This window comes from Phacochoerus africanus, chromosome 7 (assembly GCF_016906955.1).
Source record: "Phacochoerus africanus isolate WHEZ1 chromosome 7, ROS_Pafr_v1, whole genome shotgun sequence".
NCBI lineage: Eukaryota > Metazoa > Chordata > Mammalia > Artiodactyla > Suidae > Phacochoerus > Phacochoerus africanus.
Genome location: NC_062550.1, coordinates 6312479 through 6323494, shown reverse-complemented (window position 1 = coordinate 6323494; position 11016 = coordinate 6312479). Strand labels below are relative to the sequence as shown.

At 57.0% G+C, this 11016-nt stretch overlaps 1 long non-coding RNA gene across 1 annotated transcript; it reads right to left on the bottom strand.

Annotated features, from left to right (window-relative positions):
- Positions 1–5954: 5954 nt before the first annotated feature.
- LOC125131641 (uncharacterized) lies at positions 5955–10710 on the bottom strand. The gene is made up of 2 exons (XR_007135998.1): positions 10501–10710; positions 5955–6273 (listed from the first exon to the last, which is right to left on the bottom strand). It is a non-coding gene; the product is annotated as an uncharacterized LOC125131641 (long non-coding RNA).
- Positions 10711–11016: the final 306 nt, after the last annotated feature.

The window sequence follows — 11016 nt, the reverse complement described above, 5'->3', positions numbered from 1 at the left end:
CTTGCCGGGCTCCTCGCCTCTGCCCGGCTCCGGCTCCATCCTCTGAGATGCTACAGCTCAAAGGGCAACTCACAGCCTCCTGCCTCTGCCTAATGCTGTTCCCTGTTTGTATTCTGGCTCCCTGATTCTCCTCCCTCCCAAGTTCCATGGTGGTGGGGCGGGACTTGCAAATAGGCCTGTGGATTCCCTGCCACATGGCCCTGCTTCACAGAGACGGGGAGGCTGAAGCCAAGAGAGACCCAGGGTAGCAAGGAGTCTGCCAGGAAGAACATGGTGAGCAGGGGGAACAGAATGTGCAAAAACACGAGGGCAGACTCAGGACTGGGTCTGGATCTGTCCTCCGGCATGGCCCAGGGTCCCCCATCAGACTCCAGGGCTGTGAAACCAGTGCTCCTCCCACTGCCCTGCCCAGGGAACGCAGGATAAAAAGACTGCTCATGCCCAGGGATAGAACCACGGCTCTGATGTTGCTCAGCCACGCGGCTGCTTCTCTCCTGCAGTGTGAGATCGTAGACCCAACTCAAGAATTGTTTGAGCAAAGGTAAGGAATATGTCTAGCACAGAGCAGGGGCTCTATAAATAGCAAAGGCCTGGAGCACCGTGACAGATCCCACCGGGGTGAGACCCCCCCACCCCCCGTCCCTGGGTCCTGGGCTCAAGCCATTTCCTAGCCAGGGAGCCAGGAAGCGCTGGAGGGCAGGGAGGCTCTGGGCTTAGCCCAGGTGGGGCTGTGATTTAGAGCAGTGAGGTTATTACAGAGAGCAAATGGGAGTCCTGCCCCTGGAGGCCAGGGTCAGTGGCGGCCAGAGGCCTGCATCTGCCCTCAAAGCTGTGCTTTTCAAAAAGTTCCCATCATGGCTCAGTGGTTAGCGAACCCAGCTAGCATCTTTGAGGCGGTAGGTTCGATCCCTGGCCTCGCTCAGTGGGTTAAGGATCCCACATTGCTGTGACTGTGGCGTAGGCCGGCAGCTACAGCTCCAATTGGACCCCTAGCCTGGGAACCTCCATATGCCACGGGTATGGCTCTAAAAAGACAACAACAAAAAGACCCAAAAGTCATGGTGGGGCCTCCCCATTACTCAAGGTACCCCATGGCCCAGTTGACAGATGAGACCAGGAGGCAGGTTCTGGGGCTGCCCCAGCCTAGCCCAGCCCCCGCCTCAGCTCCCCAGACGGGAGACAGTGGGTCTGCAGGGCCGCTGCACAGGGACAAGGCTGTTGGAGGTGGTCTCTGCCACCCTCTACCCTCTAAGCTTGGCTGTTACAGGGGAAGCTTGGGAGCCCCAGGAGGGGACAGTGGCACTTACTGGGCACCATCAGTGGGCTCCTTGACTCCTAACACCTCTGAAGGCTGGATATCAACAGCCCCACTTCACAGGTAAGGAAACAGGCTTGGAGAGGTCAAAGGAACTTGGACTGCTCAATCCACCTGCTCCTTTGACCTTAATCTCCCCTCCTCTGACTTGCAGAGGTTGTTGAAAACGACAGGAGCTCCCTCCTGCAAAGACTCCATCTCAGGCACAGCGGATAGCTAGCTCTTAGTGTGGTCTGAAGTGAGTCTCCTGAAACCCTTGCTTTAGGCCCCAGCACCAGCTCTGTCCCCAAAGCAGCCTTCAGAGAGTGACCCCGATTGACCCTGAGCTCCTCTTTGAGCTTCAGTTTCCTGAGCTGCGAAATAGGGATGACAGCAGCCCCTGTGGGAGGGGTGGTTGGGAGGCTTCTGGAGGCAAGAATCTTGGAAAATTCCAGGAGTTTCCAGAGTCTTCCAAGAAGCTCCAGTCAAGGGCAGAGGCCCCGCAGTGGGGGCTGGGACTGTCTCACCTGTGCGATCCTGGCTCCCCCCAGACCTGGTTGCCCACCCACAGATGTGGCCCAGTCTTGCACAAGGACAACAGGGTCTGGGGCCAGGTAGGCCTGGATTCGAGTCCTTTGTCCGCCACTTCCCAGCTGCGTGGTAAGATGGTACCTGTCACCTCTCTGCTCTGAGCCTTGGCTTCCCCAGCTACGAGGACCTGACTCTTGGGGCTGGGGTGCTCAGTGTGAGGCCAAAGGTGGCCCCTCAAGTGAAGGACCAGGCATGCCCCAGGCCTGGCACCTGCTGGAGACAGCCCGGCCACCCCCATCATTGTCTTCTCTGCCTCTCTGCTCGCTGAGGGAGTGACTGGAGAAACACATCCTGGAGAAGGAAGGGCCTTATGTCTTTGTACATTCTGTTCCCCCTGCTCTCCATGCTCTTCCTGGCCTTCTCCTCTCCACCCTACATCCCTCCCTCCAGGCTTAAGTCTCACCCTGTCTGTGAGGCAGGACAATGTAGCAGAAAAGGCACATTGTCGGGAGTCCACTGCTGGGAAAACTGAGCTGTGGAAAGAAGAAGGGATGCCTGCAGGAGCTCCCGCTGGAGAGGGAGACAGAGCTGGGACTCCAACCCAGGCTCCGCTGCTCCTCCTAACACCTCCCCAGGGAGCACTTCAGAGCTTCCCCAGTCCATCCCGAATCCAACCTAGAAAAGCTTCTCTTCTCTGCCCACCCACCAGGTCCTTATCTGTTCATCTATTTATGTTGCTTTTTAGTTCTGCACCTGTGGCATATGGAAGTTCCCAGGCTAGGGGTCGAATTGGAGCTACAGCTGCCAGCCTGCATAGCAACACGGGATCTGAGCCGCATCTGTGACCTACACCACAGTTCACGGCAACACTGGATCCCTGCCTGACCCAGTGAGCGAAGCCAGAGTTAAACCCGCATCCTCATGGACACTAGTGGGATTCGTTTCCGCTGCGCCACGAGGGGAACTCCCCCACCTGGCCCTTATTGACCTTTACTAAGAGGTCCCCTGGAGTTCCCTGGTGACCTAGTGATCTAGGATCTGGCATTGTCACTGCTGGGGATCAGGTCACTGCTGTGGCACAGGTTGGCTCTCTGACCTGGGAACTTCTGCATGCTGCAGGCATGCCCCACCCCCAGCCCCGACCCCAAATAAGAGAGCACCTGCCCACCAGGCCTGTCCTCAGCCCTTGGAGCAAACTGCCCACCTGTCTCCCCAACACACGCTGCCCAATTCCTGTTCATCATCCAGGCTGCCCTGCGTATGCCCCCTCCTTCAGGACGCTCCCTCCGACCTGCTGGACCACTTCCTTCTCTGAGCTCACTCCCAGACACCACCCCGTTCCACCCACTTTGCGATCCCCTGCAGTGGCTGTGGGTGGGACAGGAGGTCTTGTTCACATGAGTCACCTCACCACCCGGCACAGAACCTGGCGCAGACCAGGTGTTCAGTATCTGCTGTCCCTGCATGGAGTCCATCCATCTAGCTTTTCATTCCACAAATGTTCACTGAGCACCAGGGCCATGGCAGTGAGAAGACAAGCCAGGCTCTGCTCTAGCGCAGGTGACGTTCCAGGAACCGAGACCTACACGTGTAATATAAGGTCAAGTGGGAATAACTGCTGAGGAGCCACGGAGCAGGGAATGAACAGGCGTGGGCACAGGATGGGGTGAGGGCAGTAAGGGAAAGCCTCTCGGAGCAGGGGACATTGGATGAGAGCTGAAGTAAAAGAGGGAGTGACAAAAATGTGAGAAGGTAGGCACTGGGGAGAAAGAGCAGTAAGTGCAAAGGCCCTGAGGTGGGAATACACACGGTGTGAGAGTGTGATGGAGGAGGAGCGAGGAGGCCAGCGAGCAAGATGGGGGCGCTGAGGTCAGAGAAGGAACCCCACCCCCTGCCTCCAAGCGTGGCCCCAGGCAGGACTCTGCTTTGACCCTGAGCGAGCTGGGAGCCTTGCTGGGTTCTGGGCAGAGGAGTGCAGGATCCGACCTGAATTCTAACAAGATCACTCTGGCTGCTGTGTGGAGAATGGATTCCAGGGGGCCGAGAGGGGAGCGGGAGAACCGGGAGGAGGCTGCTGTGTTCCCACAGGTGGGCAGGGCAGGTGGAGAAGGGGTCAAACTGCCGGTTCGTTTTAAAGGTGGAACAAATGAGGATGCTCATGGAGATGGGCAGGGGGGAGGGAGAGAGAAAGGGAGAGAGAGATGAGCGAGAGGGCGAGAGGAGTCAAAGATGACCCCAAGGCTTTTGGCCCAAGGAAATGAGTGGAAAGGGAAGGTGCTGTTACCTGAGACGGTTGTAGAGATGAATTTCAAGAACTGGGTTTGTGACCTGCTGGGCTGACGGAGCCCACTGCCACCCAAAGGGACATGTGGCAGCAAGAGGCATTGGCTGGATGGGCCTGGAGCTTGGGAGAGACCAGGCTGGGTGTGGGCGCCTGCTGTGGGAGTCCCGGGTCTTGCACATAGCAGGTCCTCAGCGAATGCCTTGTGAGGGACACGAAGCTGGCCACAGCCCAGCTCCTGGCCTGACGGAGAGGTGGCCAAGGGCCCAGGGACCAACCACAGAGAGCCACCCCCTGGGAAGGGTCCCGCCAGCATTCCTCGGGGGACACAGCGGGAGGGTGACCTGAGAAGGCCTCTTGGCCAAGGTGGTGTAAGTCTTGGCAGACAGAGCAGGGGCTCTGGCTCTAGGGAGGAGGTGGGAGAGAAGGAAGAAGGCCCAGCGGAGCCAGAGGAGCTGGGGTTAAAGTGGTTGGTGCAGGAGCCCAACCCCCGCCTCCAATCCAGGCTCCGGCACCTGAGAAAATATACCTCACCCCGATGTCTCCGTTTTTGCCTCTAAAATAGAAATGATACCTGTGCCTCCTGCCTGGGTTGATGTGAAGATTACATGAGTTACTCCGTGTAAAGTACCCAGAATAAAGTGATGGCAGGTGCTCTAACACATGACCTACCCACAAGTACTGCGTCAGAGAGGGCGACCTGGTCCAGCTGGGAGGACAAGGGGAGCGACGGGAGAGAACAGTGCGAGGCCCAGGTGGGAGGTTCCTGGGGCCCAGATAAGGTGGGGAACCTTATTCCCTTTGGGCAATGGGGAGCCATGGAAAGTTCTATGCAGAGAGAGAGAAAGAGGAGGGATGCTCTCTTTAGTCCTTGATTCTCCTCCACCTGTGTTCAACCGAACACACCCCTCCCATCCCAAGCCCGCAGTCCTCCCCAGCAGCCTGCCTGCTGGGCTGGGGGGCACCTCTCCTAGTAAGAGCCAGCACCTGGTGAGCGATTACTGCCTTAGTTCTCTCAACTGCCCCATGTAGGAGAAGCAGCCTATTATTATTACGGTTTGATGAGTAAGGAAACCAGGGCGCAGAGGCCAAGGTCGTCAGGCAGATGGTAGCGGGCAGAGCAGGGACACAAACAAACTGAGGCCGTGGACTCCACTGCAGAATCGACACCAGCCTCTCCCGGCTCTGACACTGACCCCAGAGCCCTCTAAAGTGGCTGGGCATCGCGTGCAGCTTCTGTCCCTCTGCTTCTCCCAGCAGACAAGGTGAGGTCATTATGCCCACTCATGGGGCAGAGGCACCAAATTGATGGGCCCACAGGATGTCCAGATCCTGGGCCTGCCATTTCCGAGGTCCTTGGTCCCCTTTGGGAAGATGGGGGAGATAGTGGATCCACCACCCCCCGCCCCCACCTCCCGGGGCAGGGCTGGTGACACAGGACCCTTTACTGTATGTTCCCCTCCTTGGTCCTTTCAAAGTGGTTTTTCACCCCAAGAACCGCCCTGGCCTGCTGGGTCCCAGCCCTGCCCTTCAGAGAGGAGGCTGAAAAACAGGCTTCACTGCATCCTCTTAACAGTTTCACAGCCAGAAAAACCAGCAGAAGGAAATGCAATATTTGCAGATCAGGTCAGGTCCAAGGTCACGCCATAAAAATGGATTCCTGGAAAAAACGTAAACCAGCAATTTACCCAGTGAATTTTATTGGCCTCAAAAAAAAAAAAAAAAAAAGAAAAGAAAAGAAAAAGAAAAAAAAGCTATCCTATTTGAATAACGAAGGGAGAGAAACCATTCCCCATTCCTCCTTTATTAGTGAGTAAGGACACACAAAAACTCAGCAGCAACGGAACATTCACAGGCAGCTTCAGGTCTGATTTATTAGCCGCTTTCGTTTCATAAAAACCAGCACTTCTATTAAAATAGGATGATGTCCAAAAGGTCTGTTTGTTTTTTTTAAAAATCGCATTTAATACAGGTCGTATCTTAGTTTTATTTTTTGTTTTTTAAACAAAGCTCACAGTCTCCTGACTTCACGCCTGTTCCTACAGCCGGAGGGAAACTGATTTCAGAATTCATCTGATATGTCGGATTTCTTTGTGGCATCCTCTTCATCGCTCAGCAGCCAGCCATGATGTCATAAGCCCATCAGATTTCCGGTAGGGGGGAAACGCTGGGGAATTGGAAAGAATGGATGTTTCTTACCGTCAGGAAGGGGAGAGAAGGGGCTGGGTGTGTTTGGGAGGCGACGGGAGTCAGGCTCAGTGTTTGTGATATTAAATGTCAGGCAGAAACCTGAAAAATCCAGCCAGCCAGATGTTTTCTAAATATCCAGATGTCTGGCACCGAGCAGACCACGCTCCCCCCGCTTCCCCCTCCCGTCCCAAGAGGCCCCGACGTTTCGGCTTTGACCTCAGGTCCACAGCGAGTGTGCGCTGCCAAGACCTGTACATCCTCGAGGCTGCCCACCCTCGGGTTTGGGATTTTGTTTTTTCTAAATCTTTACACATGGATGACAGGAGTAACTAGGTCCAGATTTTAAAAAGCTGTGGAAGCAGTGATTTGAAAAGTTCAGTCCCTGGAATTAGCTTCCACGGAATACACTGTGCAGGCCAAAAAGGAGGGGGGAAAAAACATCCCTCAGCCAACACACAGACATATGCGACTCCTAAGCCATAGGAGTTAAAAACCCAAAACAAAACCAGTCTGAGTCTGAGAACCAAGGACTTGCAACTGACACTGAGAAGCGATGAGCCCTCCCCCAGGAGCGGCCCCCCCCCCATCAGAAAAACACCAAACAGCTTTGTTCTTCCTGACAAAGCCCCTCGCTTCCAAGGAACAGACAGTTGCCAACAAAAGCACAGGGTAGAACTAATTTACACTCAGACTCGGGGCTTCAAGGAGCCATAAAGTACAGAAATGGAAATGGCTCTGCCTGGGAACCTGACTCCCCACAACAGGGACGGGGACACGGACACACACACACACACACACACACACACAGCCCTGGCCCCAGGGAGCCCCTCAGGCCACAGACGGAGCAGAGTCCTGGCTTCCAGTGGCCTGGCCACATGCCCATGGAGGCCACCTCCAAGGCCTGTGGCTAATTGCTCCGGAAAATGAGCCAAGAACGGCAGGGCCTCTGGGGCTCAAACCCTGCGACTTCACAGGGAGCCAGGAGGAGAGGCAGCTGGGGCGGGGGGGCGGTCTCTAATTAGAACTGAGCGCCTGGATAACAAGGAACGGGGTGGCCAGGCCAGGGTGTCTGGCTGGGGGCAAGAGGAGGTGAGTGGGGGCTCAGGGCTGGGGGGCGGGCGGGGATGCTCAGTGGCATCATCTCCTAGAACAACGCCTTTGCTTTCAGATGCAGAGATTGGGGCCAGGAGTGGCTGAGTGGCCCGCCCAAGGTCACCAGGCTAATTAGGGGGACAGCCAGTCCTGGGGAGCAGAAAACATGGGCCTGGCATTGCCTGGCTCTTCCCTGAACATTGTCTAATTTAATCCCCACAATACCCTGTGAGGGAAGGATTATCATTAACCTCAGTTTCCAGAGGAGCCGATGGAGGCGCAGAGAGGTTAAGTGATTTACCCAGGGTCACACAGCTCATCATTAGCAGAACTTGGCGTGAATGGCTGAGACTCCTAATCCAGTGCTCTTTCTGCTGGGGGAGAGGGGAGGCCATGAAGGTTTCACCAGGAGCAGTGCATCTGATTTAAATGCATCTTTAAAATGCTGGTGATCCCCATAGAACAGAAGGGAGTACATCATTGCAAATTAATTTTTTAAAGCCATTCCAGTCAGGAGGGCTGGCTGACTGGCTGGCTGGCTGGGTGGGGAGGCCGTTTTTATTCCATCCCTTGCCAGAGCCTGAATAAAGCACGCAGACACTCTCTGACTGTGCGTGCAGGCCACTCAGTCCCCCGAAGTGGGGAGGATGTGCGGCACTAAGAGCTTTGTCAGGCATCTGCGAGAGCATAATCTGCCACAGGAACGCTGCCAGGCGCACAGGTCTGACAGCTGGGGAGGGAGAGATGCACGGAGTAGAGAAACGATGACAAATGAAAATACGAGTTGGCCCTCTGAGCCTGATTCCTGCTTTCCAGCCAGGAGTTTAAAGGAACTGCAGATCCCCTGGGCTGCTATTTGTGGCCCAAGGCCTGCCTCTGGGTTGGGGAAGCACTGCCCTGTGTGGCTCCAGCCACGGCCATCTCAGGGACCCTGCTGGCCACCACCTTTTCCCAGAGTGGCTTCTGAAGGAGACCAAGCTTCCCAGAGCTGGGACAGAAAAATGAGGAGTAGGCTGGTCTGAGCTCAGAGAACAGGACAGTCACCTGTCCCCAGGCTTCCCCCCAAAGGCGCCCTTCCCTTCTAGATGGCCGGCTGTGGCACTTTGGTGGGCCACCTGCACCAGGCCTCTCCCTGCTCTCTTCCTCACCAGGCCTGCTGGTTTCTGTCACTTTGCTTCTGTGAACAGCAGTTGGGGTGTGGAGTCCAGGACTCAGGCCAGGAAAGGGGAAAGAAAATTTTCTGCCATCTGGATGCCTGACCTGGCTGAGCAGCTCCTGTTTTTCTGGGGAAATTCTACACAACATCCTTTATTTGCTTTGCCTACATCCACCCCGAATAGATTCAAGTCCTGCCCTCACGACACTTACAGCTGATGGGAGGAGACAAACACTGACCCACTGATGATACACAAATGTCCGTGGAGGGAGTGGTCCCCAGGCTATGCGAGCCTGCCACAGGGGAAGTGTCAGGCCAGGAAGGTCAGGGAAGCCTTCCTGGAGGAGGTGACTGGTGATGACGATGATGATGATGATGAGTCATTAACCCTTCACTGTCACCTCTGCAGAGAAGCCTTTCCTGATGCTCATTTGAGGCTGCCTCCTGTCCCCACACCCCATTCCCTTCCAGGCTGTTGTTCACCATCTATGGCCCGGCACTGGTCTGGAAGTCCCGAGAGGGCAGAGACTGGGTCTGTCTTATTCACCACTGACTTCCCCGTGCCTGGGACATAGTAGATGTTGGATGACTACTTGTTGATCAAAAATATGTATAAATAAACAACATGTGCAAAGGACCTGTGTTGGAGGAATCACAGAGTTTGGGAGGGTGAGGGAGTAAGAATGGGGACAAAAGGCACAGAGAGTGGTGGGAGATGAGACAGAGCCACCCCACGAACCACCCTGGACCTGTAAGTGTCCCCCTTCTGGCCTTCCCCTGTGGCAGGGATTGAGGTTGGGCGTCTTCCTCCTCCTAATGAGAGTGATATCCTGCCCCACTTGATCTGCCCCAGACACAGCTCTCCTGGGGACCACGGAGGTGGGCAGTAGCATCACCTGCCCGATCCCCCCCACCCCCAACTGCCTTCCCTCCTCCACTCATTCCCTTGTCTGAGGCTATGGTGCCACTAGGAGCCACAAAGAAGCAGTGGGAGGCAGATCCAGGGGTCCCAGTCCAGGGTCTCCACACCCCGCCCCCCCATGACCAGCCTGACACCCTTTCTCCTCCCTGAGGCAGAAGTGGAAGGAGGGAGAGGGCAGGACTCCGGGCTTGGACCTCACCGGGTTTTGCGTCCCCTCAGCTGATTACCAGCATGTGTCTGGACACCAGACTGGCCTCTGTCCCTCAGATCCTTCACAGGTGAAATGGAGATGCCCCAGGCTCCCAGTGGGGACAGAGCCAGTGCTTAGAGAATCTGCCTGAGAGGCTCAACATCAATCACTAGTTTTCCTCTAGGACTCAGTTCAGTCATTCCCGCCCCAACTCCCTCTTCCATCTCCGCTGCAGCAGCGGAGGTTGGGGTTTGGGGTTCCTCCCTGGCGCCTCCAGCCAGGAGAGGCGGCTGAGACCACCGGCGGCTGAGCCGGGTCCCAGCTCAGCGCGGCGCCTCCATCTGCGCGCAGACCCTCCCTCCGCACCGCCCGCGCCGCGCACTCCGGCAAACTTTCCGCGTCTGCCACCCGCCCGCGTCTACACCTGCTCGTAGTTCTGCGGCGCGTGTCCATACAGCCTCATCCGCCCCCCGGGTAGCTGGAAGGTGCCTCGGTCATAGTCCGCTACCTCCATCACCCGCCGCGCGTTCCGCGAACCACCAACCCCAGCCTTAGGGATCAGTCTTGACTACGTCGGGATTTCGGGGGCGCCTCCGCCGGCTCACCTGCGCTCGTCTACACCGCCTCGGCAGCCCCCGGGTCACTGAACACCTCTCAGTTCAGGGGCCACGTCCACACCGCCTGGGAGATACCTCAGCTCTGGGACCACGTCTACACCGCTCAAGGCTCACGAAACCCTTCAGGAAGCGGACCCGGACGCAGACCCCGCGACAGCCGCTCGGCGTGGGAGGTGGTGCTCAGACTTCTCCCGGTGCTCCCAGCGCCAGGAGAAGAAGCTGCTTACCTTGTCCGCGCCCTCACGGTCCTGTCCAGGCGATGCCGTCACTTTGATACATTTTGCAAACGACGAAAGAAAATGTTATAAATCCTCTCCCGGCCACTGAGCAATTCCCCGCCCGCCCCGCTTTCCTCTTTTTTCGGCCTTTAAGACAATACTCGGCCCCAGCGGCCGGCCGCTGGCCAGGGGACTCCAAGCAGGCGCGGCTGGCCGCGGCGGGGCGGGCCTTGGGCGGGGTCTGGGCGGGCCCGGGGCGGGCCCGGTCTCTCTGGGGGCGGGGCCGGGAGGGGCGGGGCGGGCACGCGGCCTCCGTCCGCCCTCCCCAGGGAAGCCTTGGCCCGCGACTGGAGCTCCTGTTCCGGCCTCTGATTGGTTGGCCGGCCGGCGATACTGACGGCTGATTGGCTAAGGCGGAGAAGTGGCTCAGGCAGTGAGGGTGGGGGGTTGAGGGATCCTTTCTTTACCTTTTTTTTTTCTTTCCCCTGTGGCTGCTACTGCTCTTTGGGCTCTCCTAAGATCCGC